The sequence below is a fragment of the Neocloeon triangulifer genome, unplaced genomic scaffold (assembly GCF_031216515.1).
Source record: "Neocloeon triangulifer isolate White Clay Creek 2 clone unplaced genomic scaffold, ASM3121651v1 ptg000002l, whole genome shotgun sequence".
Taxonomy (NCBI): Eukaryota; Metazoa; Arthropoda; class Insecta; order Ephemeroptera; family Baetidae; genus Neocloeon; species Neocloeon triangulifer.
In genome coordinates, this window is record NW_026775545.1 from 1,325,709 (window position 1) to 1,344,689 (window position 18,981).

Here is an 18,981-nt window from a genome sequence, read left to right on the forward strand (position 1 = left end):
GGGTGCACAGGCGAATTGCACCGTCCTCCCCAGTCACCACAATAGAGAAATAAATTAATCCTTTTCCTTTTGCCCACGAGGCTGAATCTCATGTTTTATAACAATGAAATTCATGTCTTAAACCCAGAATGCACCCTTAAATTTTCTCTTGTAACCGCCTCATGCATTATTTTTACTTAATAATATTGTTTATGTTCATTGTAGGATTTAATTCACGAATTTAACCCAGAAAACACTCCATTTAATGATTTAATCTCAACGCCCTTTGGCCAGCGCAATTGAGCTAAATTTTATTTTAATTCACTCCAAACATTGATAATTATTTAGAAAAGCTAACGTTTTTCTGTACTAAAAATATGAAGTTAGTTTTACTCCTGTAACCAATTTATTTTTAATAATTTTTATTGCTCCAGAAGTGCATTGTCTAATGCACACCAGATATAATATTTAGTAATAATTAAATTAACTGGATTGGAGAAAAATTAAATTCGTGTTTTAGAACCTTCGATTTCGATATCTTTGCTCCAGTGGCGGCGGCAGGTAATAGTTTCTATTTGAGCCCTCAATATCGCTTCTACGCTGAAATTTAGTGTCACTAGGGGACTCAAATTTGGCAGAATTTTTCCAGGTGATCTCATTTTTAAATTTTTTTTTTTATTCTTATTAACAAAATAATACACTCCTGGTGGATTGAATTTAAATTCGGCTTTTCCTCGATGGGTTTTTGTGAGTTTTTATTGTTTAAGAAAAACAATATCCTGCTCCAAAACAATATACACTCCATTACAAAATATTTGTAGATTGGTTGAAACGGTGAAAAATGAGTAAGCTATACCCAGCTAAATAATTTTCAGGCAATAGCACGAAATTATTACATGCGCCCTGATAAAACGTCAGTTATTGCAGCTGCGTTTTACGTTTATGAGAATTATGCTGCTAATCCCCAGGAGATGAGGCGTATCATAAGTCGACTAATGCCACAGCACGCGAGCAGTAAAACTGAAATGGGACAAAGCGAAATTGCAAATTCCGAAACGAGCATTCCGGCTGACGTCGTCGCGTGTGTCCCTCCGGGAGAAGCAATCAGGCGTCATCGTGTCGTTCTCCTTTAATTATCCATTAGGGGGTGAACTTGAGTAATATGCCCACCTCCTTATCCCAGCGCGCATATATGTTACCGATGCGGTGGCGGGCGAGCAAAGTGCATATCACATAAGGTCTATCGTGGGAAAGACGCAGAGATTGCTGCTTAATTATCACCTAGCCTCGTTTTCCAGTATCGAACCGCAGTCGCTTTCATAGCCGGACACGAATCACTTCGCCTCTAATCTCGCTTTGATAAATTGGATGAAAGCAAACTTGATCAGTTGACTGCACCATACGTCATTCTCACATCGAAGTATAAGTGGTTTTCAATTTCCGTTGACGTTAGAGATAGACCAGGACGGCTTTTTATCTTTACGAATAAAATTAAACTTGCAAGAAACCAATAAAAACTGAAGAAACAGTTGGTACAAATTGCAATCATATTTTTTTTTTATAAAATACATTTTTGAAAGAGTTAAAATGTAATTGCATTTATCATCAAAGTTTTCTTTTTCGCTTTGGTTTAATTTTTTTTTTTAAAGTTAAACTAATCATTAAATTTTCAAACTTCAAATAATTTATTATATTTCATATATATTGACGCTTTTACGTTGATAAGTCTGCCTTATCTGTTCAATTTTCTTACAATTCATAAAATGTTTTTTTTTAACCTCTCTGGAAACGAAAGAGGTTATTGTTGAAATTTTTACTAGAAAGTTGAGGGAAAAGTTCTCAGTGACTCTCGGAGGAGAGGTTTTAAATCTTTAATCGTGCGAAGTCAGAAGCTGAGACACGAAAAGCACGCAAAGTTTCCAGTCGCAAAAAATTTTCGCGCCTTGAGCTCTCTCATTAGTTGCGGGCACGCAATTCTCAGCGAGAGACTCGCAGCTAGAATAATAACTTTTGAGATAGGCAACTAAACTTGAAAATTCCGTACTCGTTAGCCGCACGTTGCGCACATAACAAGGCACTAGATGGATAATCAAGAAAATAGAGAAAAATAATTTCGACAACGTTTATTTTAGTAATTTTCACATCGCACACAAAAAAATAGGAAAAAGGAGAAATGATATATCGAGGAACATAAAGCTAGTTGTCTCCTTCTGGGCTTTCAAGTCGCTCATTAAGCCCTTCTATGCTGTGCCCTCTTGCTTTAGGGCGACAATTCTTTCTTTTTCTCTCCCATGTTGGTCGGCTGCGGCTTCTTTGCCCGGCGATTAATCAGAGGCCATTCATTTTTTTTTACCACTACGCTCTTTTCGTTGATTTTTTTATGGAGTGATATCGTGCGGTGCGTGTCATCGCTGGAAATGTAAAATTTATATCCCGATGTGAAGGTTTTTTCAGTTTGATTCGGAAAAGAAAGAAAGTGTAGAGAGGAGGAAAGTCGGCCGTTCTCTGGGCGGGTTAAAGGCGCCAGCATGAAATAAAGGTCTGCTTTTTAGCTTTTGTTGAACCTCGTTTAATTAATGTGACAATGCCTTTTTTGTTAACCCTTTGAGAGTAAACTCTCGGTGAAATCAAGCGAGTCAAAATTGAAGTGACAATAGAGAAAAAGACACAAGACGATTTTCGTGGAACTCGTGAATTAATGGAGTTTCGTCTCATCATGAAATTTTGATTAATTTCCATGCTAAGGACCAATATATTATTGATTCTTTAAAAAAAATTGATACATTCATTGCAATATTAATTTTATTTTGCACAAAACAGTAGAGTTACAGCGTATGATCGTATATCATTTGGGCAGAGAATGCCCGGTGATACATTAATAAAACACAATTGCAACTATATCATTGTAGCAAAGGAACGAATAAAAGTCAATGAAAGATCTCTAAATGCTTTACTTTTACTATGCAAAAATGATAATAGAGGAACAAAATAGGGTAGTTTGGTTTTTTTCAACGCACACAACGAACGACTCAAAACTCCAGTAAGGAAAAAGTATGTTTTAATTCAAAAGTTACAAAAGCATTAATGTTTGCCCAGTCTTCACGTAGCTCAATTATTCTAATTGAAAAAAAAAATTAATTACATTATTTCCTCGTCCTGCACGGTTTGCGCTGTACACATATGATATGATCCAGTGCAAAAAAATGTTTATATGAAGGCGCTGGACACAATGTTGGATTATTAAATAATTTTCTTAAAGCAAACATTAATTATTATAGCAAGCTGTTCGTTTTTGTGTCAAATTTTTTCCCGAGTTTCGCAAAATGTTTGTAGAAAGAGTAAATCTTATGTATCAGGTGGTTGATAAAGCTAACGCAAAAATTTTCTTATAGAAATTGAAATAAGATAAAACAAAACAATGTTTTGGAAATATCTCTATCACAGATGCTGAAGTATAAAATATATGTTGAAAGGAATTTCTTAGCGCGTGTTTAAAAATAGGTCGTTATATTTTGATAATTTTTAGACCCTGTCAACCCCTGAGAATTTGGAATGTGGCTGATGAAGCAGAACAACAACTATATATGAAAATTTTAAAAATAAAAACAGGTTTTTTAAATTTTTGTTTTCGACTGAAAAGGAATCCGACTTGATTTGTTGCTCGATATTAGACTAAAACGCTCGGTCTTATTTCCTATTAATAAAAAAAAAAACAAAGTTTTTGCGTAGGAAATTGAAATTAATAAATTTATTGTTTTGACCTGTTACTTTTGGCGCATAAAAGGACAAAAATGAGTTTCACTCTTTTTACGCTGTTTTTATATCCCTCACCTGCGCGAAAGAGAAATAAAACGAGACCCTTTTTCGGACTGGCATTGTTAGGAGGCCAGAATTACCCATTGTGCCCGAAATGAATGTCGCACCTTCTGCCAAGAATAAAGGTGCGTGACGTCAAACAGGCGTCATATCGAGGGTCTCTCGAAGGGGTTTTCTGCGTGCCGAAGATTATCACACCGTGGGCGATTAAAATTCGAGCGGTCGCGAACAATGAAGCAATAACAACATTTGGTTAAGCGCAGCGCCGGGTGGAAGTGGCGGCCGCGCCGTTTGTATTATGTAGCATGCGCCGCCGCCAGTTGCCTATCTGGTGGGATCATGAGGCGCCTTGCATGCTAGCAGTGCCAGTGCAACCCTCCTCGAGCTGACTCCTCCTAAGGGTGAGTACCCGGTTCTCTTTCAGCTTCCGTTTATCTCGCAATAAGGTGTTTTTTAGAATTTCGGCAAAAATGAATTTATACCAGCTTTAATCAAAGGTTTTGACTTTGAGGATATTTATAGATCAAAATGAAAATTCCCGTTCAAGACGGAAATCCTACTTCGCGGTTAAATATATCAGTTACTTCCTTTGCACACCGATTGAATTACGAAAAGAAAAATCTCGTTCATGTTTTCAACAGATCATTAAATTATTATTATCATTCAGTTTAAAACACTTTCATTTTCACGTCATGACCAAGAACGATCTTTCATTAGTGCGATGAACTTCGTGTCGGTCTGCTGTATAACTTTTTGATGAATATCTCGCGCAATGTGAGCGTGACCTGGCTTGCCAAGTTGTTAAAATTTCGCACATTATCTTTAGCGCCCTTACTTTTAAAACTTCAGTTAATTCAAATTTTTGAAGCATTTGATTTGCCGTGTGGACATCAATAAAATAATATTTATATTTTAAAGTAAGAATAAAGTACTACAGAGATAACATTTTTTTGTAAATAATTTATTGCAATTTTCACATTTTTGTTATGATTTTCTTCTCTTCCATAAACTCTATAAATTTGTTACAACGACAACTGTTGAAATGCTGGAATCTGTAGACCACAAAATTTAAACCTTTTATGTATAGTATCAAAAATATATTGCTTTTGAAAGTGGTTGATCTTTGAAGATTTTTTTTTTTGCAATTTTTATATGCCCTGAGAAGATGTCCTGCTCATGATTCGCAACTCTCACGTTGAGAGTAACGCCCCAGACCTTTTACTTTCGCTCGCAATAAAAATGAATTGTCGGCCTAGCTATTTTCCAGCACACATCTTTTTGAGAGCTTCGTAAGGTCGTCAAACGCCGACGGCGTTTGCAATAAATCTGGAAAATGGTCTTGCGTCAATGTGCTGTTGTAAGATTGTGCCAAAATTTCGCAAAAACGTCTGGCTGTTTTCGCCGTAAAATGGTTTTTAATCAAGATAGAGGAATTATATGCGAGTCCACATATTTAGCAATCATACTTTTAATACAGTAATCGCATCCTCAAAAGCACACTTCCTTTTGTTTTTCTCTGCGGCTTGGTTCGCCACATATTCTGCAAACTCATAAACTTTTGAATCACATAATTTAGCCACTTTAGTCACATTACCGCAGGAAAAGATAAAATTTGAATAGTTCTTAAATATGCGTGTTTGTTCATTCATGAATAATTTTTTTTCCTGGAGACCTAGTTCAAAACAAAGACCTTTACAGCTGCCCTGATTTTGAAGACTTAACGAAGTAATGCAGATTATGTGTTAAAATTTATGCAAATGTCTTTGGAACTCTCTCCAGCGTCAACACATAATACCACATTTTCATATCTTTTAAATCAATAAGTAAAGTATGTTTTTCAGCTTTTTAAGCTAAAAGGCTTTTAAATATTGATTTTCTTTTTAACATTTTATTTTAGAGTTAATGGACAATTTATCAACATATGATCACGATTTCCATGAAAAACTAATTTTTTGCCCTAAAAACTGTCATAGAGATCCATGAATAAACATTATTTTGAAATACAGTAGGCAATTATGTATAAACAGCAGATGCGTTTGCTTTACCTAATTAATTATTTCATTTTGGTGAGTGGAAAATTCAATCCAACTTATAATATTTCCGTACAATGATTTTCTAATTTGACGGCTAATAGCAAGTTAATTGCTTCTTAACGTGGATAATGGAGCGTCGATTTCCAAGTGCCGATCCAAACACTTGCTGACGGCCGAACGGTTCGATCAGGTATTATAAATAATTGAATTGCAACCTGGCGTTTATGGACACACCCTTTCATGCTGTTTACTCCGCAATATTGGCAATTAAGCCGTTCATCAAGTCGGCGCAGCTGCAACTTCCAGATCATTGATTTGGCCTGTGAGCATTGTTTCGGGAAACGAGACAATCGCTGCCCACTGCTGTTATTGAACTTGGCACGCTTGGAAAGATTTTGGTCGCTTGTCAAAACAGAAAGAGATAAATGTTTCGGGCCAAAAAAGGCCAAACTCGTGGTTGAGAAAAAAAAATCAATGAAATGAACCTAAATTTTATTAAAATGGTGGAATTCAAACTCGTAAACAACAATGCAATTTTCAAATTTTCAGATTATAGAAAAAACTTTCCATCGATAATTTTTAATTAGAGTGCAATTTTAACCAGTAAATTAAAGGTAATTTATTTCCTCTAGAGGTATTTTTTAAGATATTATTCTCTTTACCAAATTAGCAAAAATCAGTATTTTCTGTTTACATTTCTCCATACTTCCTCCACTTTGTACTTAATATCATTTCAATAATGAAAATTTCTGTCAGTCTTGCTAAAAATATTTGTACGGAGGAAAAATTATGAGTGAATAATAAACTTAATTACGGCTCGAATAATTTTTCCGCTTGTTAATTAGGAAGCATCGGAGTTGAAAATTACAAGACTCTCCATTAATTGGATTAACAAGTAAATGCGCTGGCAGTGCAGAGAGCAGGTGCGATATTCTGCTTTAGATTTAATTAAAGGATTGGGGGGTGGTGCAGCTTGAATTTCTCTGCAAAAGCAGTGGTGGCGAATTAAAGCAACACCAGCAGCCGCGGCCAATCTCTGCGTGGAATTGGCAGGGGAAGTTTCTTGTAAAGTTTCAAATGGAGATTTGATGGCTTGCCTTTGCATATATTATGATTTAAAGGAATTAGGAACCACTGCAGAAACGCGGCATAATGTGGTATATAATAATTATTTCCGGTGGCGAGAAGGTGAATTTCATTCTAGTCGGAAAATTCGATATAAAAAGTCTGCTGCTAAAATTGTGTTCACTCTGATTACAAGGACGTGTTTCTCTCTCTGTGTGTGCAAAAGTACTCTGTGTGTGCCTTTTGTGGGATAGCTTTGCCTCAAATTAAAAAGCCGGATACGCTTTGCAAGGGGTGGCGGTGGAAACAGAGAGAAAGAGACGTAATACGGCGAAAAGCGCACAACCCGTTCGAGCTAAATTATGGCCGAGCTGCCGGAAAATACGAGAGGCTTGGAAAAAATTTATCAGCCCACATATGCAACGCGCTTCCTGCAAATCGTGACTATGTTCAACACTTTTGCCAACTTGTTCCACGCGCGCAGATAAAACCGAACAGTTTTTGCGGGCACATTCTTTTCAAAAGGCGATTAATAGCCATATGCTTGTTATCTTTTGTTGTGGGAATTTACAGCACAGCTGAATACCTGCGCTGCCTTTTGATTAGTTTCTTTTTTTCTTGTTTTTGCTGCAAGGAGGGTAAAAAATAAATTGTAAAAAAGAAGCTCCTGCGGTACAAGTCGAAGCTTTTTTTACTTACGCGAAATTTTTTTAGTCGCATCACTAGGGAAAATGTAAACAGGATAGGTTGACGCAAATCCTATGTATGAAAAGAACCTTATTTTAATTAATTTTTGCTTTGTTGTGTGCATCGTTTTACATCGGAAGGAAAAATTTGTAAGGGCGTTTAATACATATCAAAAATATTTTGCTTCAAACTGTGTATTTAAGATTCACAGCCGTTACAAATAATACGTGCTTGTAATTTACTAAGTGTAAATTATTTTTAATGATAATTAAATTTACTAGAAACTAAAAAAAATCATGTAATTTAGTGAACACTTGTAAACCAATGAAACGGATAAAATACTGACTAGAGTTTCCTTCATAATTCAATTTTTTTTTTATTAATTAATTTTTGCAACTTTAAAATGACAAGATTAAATTTTATAATAATGTTTATTAATTGCAATATAACAAATATAATTTATTCAATTTATTAATTATTCTATTTACATACAATTATAAGAAAGTATAATTGTTATAAAATAATATGAATGCATAACTTAACTTTAATTCTCTTTATATTGTTTTTTGTTATATTTTAATTTATAAGCTTGTATCAGCTGCTCACATTATCTGGGTTTAAATAGACTGATACAAAAAATCAATATTACTAACTCCTATTATCCTGATTATAGTCATAGCTCCAAATAAAAAGTATTTTGTAATTTTAACTTTGTAACTAAATAATAAAAAATTCTGTGTTATAAAGCAGCACTGAACCGATGCAGTAAAGTTTTCGTCTTCAGCCCTTTCCCACTTGCAAATGTCACGGAAAATCTTCTTTGCAGAGACAAGAGACGAAAATGGAGTAAACGACGTAGAACTCCTGCGTGCGTATAGAGCACATTTAAATGTGGTCTGGGGACACACACTGCACGCTGCAGACTGAAGGCTTTCATATTTTATTGCCCTTGAGTGTTTTCCTCGCGTGGAGAGTCGAGGCAAGCAAACAATTTGCACACAACTCGCATTTCTCTGCTTTTTCTCTTCGTCGCAGAAAACGTCGTAAAGACTCTCGGTGGCGAATTCTGCCTCATTCAATTTAACGTGCCCTGCAACTTCTCTCCAGAGACACACTGCGCTCAAAAATATATCGTCCCTTGTGATTCGCAAATGAGCGGAATGTGGGCGATTTCACGGTTGGAACGTCCTCAAAGGCTCTCCCGGTTCGGCAACAAACAACCGACACCCACGGTTAGGCGCCAAAACACTTCTCAAATAATTAATTGCAATTGGCGGCGCACATGACTGGAAATTATTTCATGCGAGTTTTACTTTTCCTTTACGTTTAACATTCTTACTTAAATGTTATTATTAACTATTTGTATAGAAGCAAGGGTATATTATACGAGCTATTTTTTTATCTAATGATTAAATTGATAAATATATTTTTTCCTATTACCTTGTTTCCTTTTTATAAATATCCAATTTGTTTTTATATTTATTATGAAAATTTAAAACATAAATTAAAATTTTTCTAAACTTAGTGATTATTTAAGAAACGGTTAAACCAATCATATCATGAAATCAAGGTGATCAAGAGTAAAGGACTTAATTTTTAAATTTTGAATTTGGTGAAGTATTTCAATTTGAATGTAAATTTTCTTTAAATTATATTAATTAAAAAATTATTTCTGTACGTTTAAGGAACTCCCAATTATTTAAAGCTTAAAATTAATAATAGAGCTTACTTAGCGCACTTTTCAAAATTTAATTTGACTCACTTTTATGAGGCAAAAGCGTTTGAATAAATTCAGGCGGAACCATTTTTGGTTTTGGTCTGGTCATAACGCGTCCGGCCAATTATTCAGAACACACATCAATTCATTTCCTCTTGGATTAAATTAATATTTCGTTCCACAAATTAATTCAACTCCATCAAGTGCGGCTTTACAAGTTTTATTCTCTTTTTCACCACCCAAATTTTTTTACTGCTATTATGCAAATTCAATGCCGGTCTAAAATTCAGCCATTCAAAGAACTGATAATTGAATAAAGCTTGCAAAAGAAGCAAATTGCGTGCCAGCTCGTGAATAGACCGCGGAAAGTGAATTACTTGCAAGTCGTGACGAGTGAATCCATTTGATAAATTGCTGGCCGGTGTGTTTGGTCGTTTTTCGTCTGGGTATTTATCAATAGGGTAGCAGATTCGCGGCGTCGCGCGCAAAAAGGGCCACGATGAATTGGCTACACTTGGCACCGCAGAGCAATTTTATCCGATTTCGGCGCGGAAATCCGGATTTTGAATTAACGACGAGCGTCATTTGCATGAAATTGGCTACTACTTTTCCGATCGGATATCAAAACGGGGCTATCCGCGCGGCCCGAGGCTCAGAGGGAATTTTGGGCACCCGTGTTTCATTTAAATCACTTTGTGAATTGATCTAAAATTGGCTGAACGTGAAATAATTGCAATTCATTATCAGCCTTTTTCACGTTCGTCTAATCAGACCTGATCAAATTTATTGATTCGACGTTAAACATAGTATAGAAATTTCTACCACTGATTTGAAACAGACAAAAAAAATGTAAATATTGTTATTTATTTTTTAATTTAACCAAGAAAAGGAAAACTCAAAAAATTAAAAATGAAGGCTTTCATGATATTAATATTTCATGGCGTCAAGTTTGATAATTATGTTTCATATATTATGTTTATCATTATTGCGCATCAACTGAAATTATAATAGATTTGGAGAGTGCATAATAAAAACTTTGTAATAACCATGAAAAGTTTATCTTTTATAGCATTCACATAAAAGGCAGATTATTTTTTAATAAGAGCTTTCTTGAAATTCAAAAGATTAGTCAGATTTGGCGTAAAATTACAAATATAATGAAGAATTATGAGGCTATCTCACAAAAAATATATCAGTTTACGTTTTGTTGAAAAAATATTAAAAAAAATTGATAGTTAAAAAGGGTGCCTTTTAATTTATGTTGAGAAAAATGTTCAGATTTATTGATTTTAAATCAAGAGCGTGGAAAAAATTTATGAAACGCATCCTCACCAGCAGATGTTGAGCGAAAAAATTCGTTGCAAAAAGGTCGAGCGCCGTCGACCCTTCAGTTGCACTCGCTCGCTAGAGGAGTCCACTCGGAAAGTCGCATTTTCAAGCATTGATAAATATTGCCGCGTTATTTACTGCCGTGCTTCTTCCATGAAACTCTCTTTGCGAGAGACCTACACAAATTGATGAGGCGATTCTCAGAGAGTGATATTGCGCTGAAGGCAGGTTAAATCGCACCAGAGCACTTCCCATTTAAAAAGCAAGCAGCTCTCGTTTTTCTAAATTACAATTCCACACTGCCATTGTTTATCTCCGGAGCGCCACAATTTCGAGCGAGGCTTGACGTTTTTCCCCGCTGCTACATTTTTCGCTCTCCATTATTGGCGGAATTTATATGCAAATTAGAGTGCCTGACCAAGATTAGGGCCCGTCCAGAGAATGAAGTGCTAATGAATTTCCCCCCGGATGACCCCTTTTGCCTATCTTTTTTTCACTATCAAAAAGTGCTCCGGCGCCTGCTGCCGCTCGATTAGGTGGATTTAGAAATTGCGAGAGGGCTATTAACGAGTGGCATTAACGAGCTTGGGATTATTCAAACACTCCAAACTGAAATGTGCCAACGATGGAATTGAAGTTGCGATCCTCAACATAATCCCTATAGTTAAAATAATTTTCTGCCTCTTCTAAAATTAAATAGATAATATATTTTGCACAAGTTACTTGCAAAACGCACACCTTGAACGTAAAATTGAATTGATAAAATTTTGACTCGCTAAATGAGCTATTATTATTCTTTTTTTTTTAATAATATCTGTTCTAAAGTTTCTGATTTTTAGCATGGCAACATTTCATCACTTGCTTTAGATTTGATAGCCAAAACGTTTTATGCAACATGAATTATTCAATTTTAATTTAATAATAATTATATTTAAAGTTTATTTATTCAAGTTTCATATGTTTACATTTTGACAAAATTCTCTTAAATTTAGAGGGATATTTAATGACTATTTTTTTTTTTTTTTTAATTCAATTTATCAACCGCAATAAGCTAATCATATTTATTTTACAATAAAGCTGTATTTATAGATAAGAATACAATTTTTAATGTTTTACCTTCATTTATGTCATGAGAAAATTATTGTTTCATTGCAAATTTAAAGTATATAGTAAAAAATAAAAAAAAACTCACTCTATTCCAAACATTTTCTGAAAGATTGGTTGATCTTTTACAACAAATATTTTTTATTCCCATGGTCGCAATTCTCGTAAGAACGATTCTGTCATCTACTTCATGGGTAATCAAAATAAAAATTATTTTGGTGTGTCATTTCATTTTACAAAAACCAATAAAACGAAATAAGCAATATGATGTACTCCCTCTAGGCTTCTTGTTGGCTACTTTTTTGCACATTACTATAGAGCTGCTAGTTTGTATTGTTTTTTTTTTATCACGGTTCATATTATTTCCTTTGATAAAAACTACTGCGAATTTATATCTTTTAGAATCCCATTCAAAAATATTCCCAGAGCACCCAATTACTGCTTCCTTCTATAAAATAGAATCACTTGAATGCGCCACATGAAATGGAAACGGAGCAAAAGTGGTCTGCTAAAAATTTATCACCTTTGGAAACTTCCCTCTCGCTTGCCAGCACATAATGGCAAAAAAGCGAGAAAAATTTCCTAATCCGAGCATTTCTCTCCCCTTCATCCCAGCAGCAACCAACGAAATGGGGACTCTTTTAATTGAATTTATATTCCCACCTTGGCGCAAAATCCCTGTGCGCGTTAATCAGATTTCTCTCTTGAAAGTCGACGCATATTTTCCGAGCGCACAGATAAATTAATCAAAATTCATTTATATCCACATGCAACCAAACGCACACTCATGCGTAAACCCACTTTACCCATCTAGTGGTTGCCATTTTAATTATTATGCTGATGAAATTAATTTGTGTATTCAGAGCGCTATGTGAAGGGCTTTAATTACAAGGCTGCATTTTAAATCGGTTGCACGACTTTCCGCAGTGATTTTTTTATTCAACTCAAGATCCTATTTTTCTCAACGACCAAGATAAATTTTATTATTTTTTCCGAGAAAAGTTTGCGAACGGGTCAAGGAGCAACAGAAAGAACATTTCCCACTTTTGAAAGGCCGCGCATTTATCAATATTTCTCTCTGCTCACTCTTGAAAAATAAGGAACACAGGCTTAACGTAAGTCCGGGCTTTTGATTTTTCCAGCACCTAAACAAAGAAAGGAAACGTGTGGCACAACTTTTCTGCTGGTTGGGTCGGTTCGCGACGTGGAAAGAAGGAAAGGGTTTTATAACTTTGTAAATATATACATGACGGCGAGAGAGAGAGTGAGAGAAAGAGGTTGCACTGCCCGGAATTACTTGCGATTCGCTCCAATTTGCACTAGACAGAAAGCAGCACAGAGTTTTATTTCAGCCGACGCACTCTTTCAAACAAAGTTCTGCGGACAAATAAAGCTGCTCCGAGGTTTAATTCATTTTCGTCTGCACCTTGTTACCAAATGTTAGTTTTCTCTCTCCGAAATGTATGCTTGACTGAAAGAAAGACTGAAACTTTTTGATTGTTTCCAACTCTATACAAGGAAAACGTTTTGGTTGCAAAAAGCGAAAAGTAAAATTAGAGATTGACTTAGAAAGTAATCTTGATGCTCGCTGGAAATTAACACAAGAAACTTTTTTAATCAACTAAAACTAACTGTTCTTAACATTATTGATAAAAAAAAAGAAATAGAGAAATTTTGACAGCTTCAAAGCTTTTTCAAAGGGTTTTGGATACCTTGATAAAAAAAAAATTTAGACTTACTTGTACTATGTAATTATTTGTGAACAAATTTTTTAGATTAATTTAGTTGCAAAATGTCTTTATTGATTTATCTACCCAAATACATCATACTCAAATTAAAAAAATTGTCAATTTAGCAATGTTTTTGTAAGTCGTTTAGATGTTAATACAAATTTGATTAATTGTGAAAACTTAACTTTTTTTTAAATTATTGATGGTTCTTAGGTGGATTTAATTAAATTTTTTCTTGATCAATTTATGCGATTAACAAAAATTTCATAGAACCGTCAATTTAGTTCATTCTACCGCAATTAAGTTTGCAAAATGCAAAATAAAATCAATGAGCGATTTGACCTGCAATGTACTTGAGGTAAGACTGAACTTCTAGGAATGTTCAGAAATTCTTTTAGTTAAAATGACATTTAATCAACATTTGTATGTAATTGTGCAAGATATTCCAATCTTTATCTGCATCAAGTTGCAGTTTATGAAAATTGATGAAAACCAAGTTGCGTAAAAAACATTCATTTCACTTGGCTGAGCCGAAAAATGCAAAAAATATACGAGAAAATAAAACCACGTTGAGCAACGAGGAAAAGAATCGCATGTTTTCCCAGAAGACTATTTCTTTGCCGGGGAAATTAATTTGCTTGGGTCGTGGAAAGAAAGCTGCAGGCGAAATGGCGCTAAAAGGAGATGTGCTAATTTCTTTGCCGATCTTTTTAAAGGGCGCGAGTGCGACAGCTGTGCAGAATGGGGGGCAGCCTGATTCCTCTCTTGGGTCCTAATGAGTTTGGGCGCGAGAAATCGAGACCCAGCGGCCCCATATCAATCATCTTAAGTACCGCAATCATTAATTTCGTCTGACGCCACGTCACAAATTAAAAAAAAAGTGCAACAAAGTTGTGTGATGGAAATTGCAAATTAATCTTGCTTGTCCCTCCACAGTTATGCTGTACAAAACTTCTTGGCCACAAATGAAATTGTTTTGTAAGCGTGTCAAAATGTGAAATATAAAAAGAAACCTAAAAAATGTTTACAACGAAGAATTTTCCATAAGTGGTAAGACACGTTCATAAAATCAAAAAAATGTTAAAGATCCAAAAACTATTTTTTTTTATACAAAAATATATTTAAATTATTTTTTTTTATTTAAAAAAAAAATATGTATTTTCTTGAGAGTTTCTCCCCTATAATATTTTGCTTGGTTTCAACTGCTTTCAACCATTTCTTTTTATAAATTTCTCTCTCAATCAGGCTATCCACAAAACAATATTAAAAAATTTAATACAACTGTTTAAAATAGTGACAATCCTCTTTTAAGTTGGATTTAATTTCTCACAGCTATGACATTTCCAACAAAAGGCTCTCGAAACCAATTATTTTTTGCTTTAGCTTGTTGCAAGGCTAGAGGAGGAATTGAGCGCCGCTTTCGCTCGCAGCAGGTAAATCTGTTGCATCGCGCACAAAGGGTGCATCCTGGAGTTCAAAGGAGTTTTATCTCTCTGTCGCCAGCAAATCATTATTTTTTCTATTTTCCTTTTCCGCTGCAAGGCATGCTTTTCATCTAAATAAATTGCGCACCGCGTTGAAGCTAGGCTTGCTTGTGGATTTATTTTTGTTGGGAAAAGACCACGAGCAAAGTTGTAATTAAACATGCTGCTCTTCGGAGCGCCAACTATCTTCTGCTTTCCCATAGCAGTATGCAAATTTATGCAAACATAGCTTGCACTCTGGTGGGCAGAACCAAAGCGATTACCCTTGCAGGAGGAATCGAGAAAAAGTACACAGATGTGCGAGTCACATTGAGGGCAATGCCGCAGCTGACGAAGGAAATCTAAAATAGATTTCTTTTTTCTCTGAAAAATTACTTCGGGTAATAATTTTTTATTTAATTGTGTTGTCAGAGTTTAAAGGGAAATAATTGAAGATTGCATTATATGAGAAATTCAGCTCTGATTCAAAATTAAAATCAACTAATTTGTATTAAATAACACAAGCCTCATACAAGTAGGTTTTGATTTTCTTTATACATATAGTGTTTTTTAATGTTTAATTCTCCTTGAAACTAATTTTTGCATATTCTCTTTAAGTGAATAAGGGTGAAAGAAGTAAACAAAGCAACTAAATATGATTCTTTTTTAAAACAACAAACAGCAATAACTTATTTGGTATTATTTGCCTCTTACAATTAATTGAATGCATCTTAAAAAAGTATATGTTTAAAGCAGTTTAAAGAATCAACAGTTTATAATTTTAATTTCTTTTGTTCTTTTAATTATCTTGTAAAATAATATGCAAAAAAACCAGTTAAATTATAATTGTTTACTGCATAATCAATAAAATTCTATAAAAAAGCTTGCAGGATGAATTGGATTAATAACGATTTCCATTGAAAGAATGAGAGCTTGATCGAAAACGGCAACTTTTTACAGTTGAAAAACAAACATGGAAATTGCAACCGAGAACGGAAACTTTTACTGCCGTCAAGTAGGGTCGGACATTTATGGTGCAGTTAAGCACAGTTTTGCACATGCAGCAAAACAAAGTATGCACCCACTCGTTTTTACCTTTTGCGCTCATTCGATGGACTATTTTTGTCTGTCATTGATAACTGCTGGCGCGCATTCAAATGCATTTTCTGGCTGATTATTATGCCGTTCTTACAGAGTACTGCGGAGGTATAGAGAACTTTAAAGCCTCAAATTCAACGAATTAAAAAAAAAGATTCTCAAATTGGCCTGTTTACGGCATGTATGAGACCAACTTGGCGTTTTTGGTATAGTTAAACAAGTAAATCAGACTTAATAACTATTATGAGCCTCGTAGGTCAATTTGCAGTATAAAAAGTGAACTTTTACCTTTCCGGCGGCGAGTCTGACTGACTTGCGAGCTGCTCTGCCGACTGGAATGTTTCTTTATCGTGATACATTTTGGCCGATTTTCGCCTCTTTCGGCCCGAATTAGGGCTCAATTTTTACCCTGGTTGCACAAATCGAAAAATTAATCACACCGCGATGCTTTAATTCTTTTAGATATGTGCATTTTTTTATCCAAAATTCTAAATAACTTTTTAATCAGAGCGTTAATTTGATTAATTCCATCTGAACTCTGAACAACTTTGGCTCAAATAACTAAAAACAATGATTTGTTAATTAAATTACCTTTTAATTAGTTTGAATCGACGTGCTTATTTGAATTTTTTAAGTGTCCAAAAAAAAGTTATTCAAAACATTTAAATTTTCTATTAACCAGAAGAAAATCGTTCAATTAGCGAAATCAGTATAGATCCATAATTTTTTGCACCGCCTTCATTACCATTCTGAGCACAGCAAAAACAGACATTATCTATCTAGATTTTGTGTTCGTGTCTATTTGTGCTTTGATGAAATCGATGATGGGAACATTTGGCATCACTATCGCAGCTGTGCTGACTTTTTTATCATATTCTCTCTTACATGCAAGAACGTCACCCTACTCATCGCTGGCCACGTATAAATCAAAATCAAATACGCGGCCATCCATATTTACGATCTGTTTTCGCGATAGCTCTCGCTCTATTCACGCATCAGTTATTGAAGCTTGTGTGCAGATGTTGCTGACGAATGCGGTTCGTTCGATTGGAGAGAGAGGCCGTGTCCATCCGCATCACAGATAGGACTCGACTTTTAGTTTTGATGCGGAAAATATAATCCGTTGAATAAACATTCGTCCTTGGAAAATACAAAAAGTTTCGATTGGAATGAAAAACTGCAAACATTATTTTTCAAATGTTGTTTTATGCCCAATGGCCATTGCAGCAAATCGAGAGGACTCTTGATTGCACGCCATTGTGCTGATATGTTTTGCCCTCAAGAGTTCGCTCTCGCAACAACAATGGGACTTAATGACTTACGAGTGCATTTTTCCGTCTATATAATTTAAAAAAAGCTGCATTCTCGTTTATTTAGCTCACTCGTCCTTTTCCAATACAAAATCAACGTTCTGAAACTTGAAGTTAAGGTTAAGGTGAGCAGAAAGTTTTGTTTCGGACGGACCTGTTGGGCGCGGTGAAAAAGGACCATTCTGACAGGTGCAAACGGATTTGGCGTGGAAAAGCGAAAGGCCAAATTAGTCGACGGGGAAAAAGTGCGTGTCATCAGGAGCTTGACCTAGCAGGGGTATAAATTGTAATCCTTTCCGGCTCTCGGAAAGAGGGATTCAAAAGTTTGTGAGGGCTCTGGGTCATTATTCTTTATTAGCCGCCACCCCTCTAACTGCACGGAACAAAATGCAAAATGCAACATCAAAAGTTTTAGCATTTATATGCTACTGTCAAGTATAAAAAGAGCCGGTTTGAGAATAAAATGTTAATGACCTAAATTTTGGATGGCTCCTCATCACGGATGAAAGAGGGCAGGTTAGGGATCGAAAAAATCGGATTATACTGATGTTTAAAATATTCATAAACTGTGTCCACAAAAAAATGGTATACAAAATTTGAAGAATTGAAATTTCACAGTGAATTTAAGGCAAAATGAAATTTATTAATTGTAAGTCCTGAATGAAACGCTGGTGTGTTTCCAAGTTTCCAATTAATAGTTCCTAGTTATCCTACAAAGATAATAATTTCAATATATCCCAGCGATCACTAATGCGATGAGAGATTTAATAATGATATTAAATTGTTAAGTCTTTTTAAATTTATGCTAACAAATCTTTTATTTTGATTTATAAGAAAACAATCGCATTCATTTTACTAAATTTGATTAACCCAATAAATAAAAATTTAAATGGAAATATTTGATCTGAAAATTAAATCAAAGCATTTAATAGGTCCAGAGAGGGGCAAGGAGATTATCTAAAATAAGGTATTGGGGCATTACTAAAGTAGTTTTCATTTTCTGATGATTTTTTTTGCCAGAATTTGAACAATTTGAGCTTATGATAAAATCCTGATATCCTCAACTGAATTAATTTTCTATTAAATATAGAAACAAATATTTGAAGCTTCAAAAATACAATATGAAATATTTGAGCAACAGCTCAATATCCATTAGGCCAAACATTTAATTATTGAAGCTGCCACTTAAAAATGTTTCAGCGGTATCAATTTGAGCGATGGATGCTGATTCAACACGGCAGCTTTTATCATTTCATGCAGTCACTATCAACTCGGCAGCAGCGACGGCGAATTTGCATTCAGTTCTCTTGTCGGGCGATAATGACCGGTCGGTTTTATTTATGGTGCGGCACTGTTTGTAATTAATGCGCCGGCCGAGGGACCATCGCATAAAACTAGCCGTGCCCACACACCGCATATGGATGGCAATTAAGGTTAATTATTAATTAACCGCCCGCTATATAAAACGCGCGAGCACACACAGCAAAACTCACGGCGGCAGTTGTCGCGCGGACAGATTTTTTTTTCGTGTCTGGAGAAAAAAAATTGCCGCACATCGCGAAATTAGCACACAGATTGCGTGTTAAGGGAGAGGGCGATTAATTTGTGTGACTGGCCTTTCGCAGCCCCAGTGTTAATTAAGGAAAAAAA

General features: G+C 35.0%; 1 protein-coding gene across 3 annotated transcripts in view; it reads left to right on the forward strand.

Annotated features, from left to right (window-relative positions):
- The first annotated feature begins 4,062 nt into the window (after positions 1–4,062).
- The window catches only part of LOC132204577 (tyramine receptor 1-like), a 62,398-nt gene continuing 47,479 nt past the window's right edge, over positions 4,063–18,981 (forward strand). For 2 of the 3 annotated variants that reach the window (XM_059633179.1, XM_059633205.1), the window contains exon 1: positions 4,063–4,196. The gene's annotated coding sequence lies outside the window, so the exon portion shown is untranslated. The remainder of the gene's footprint in view (positions 4,197–18,981) is intronic. The other variant, XM_059633196.1, reaches the window with a different exon arrangement.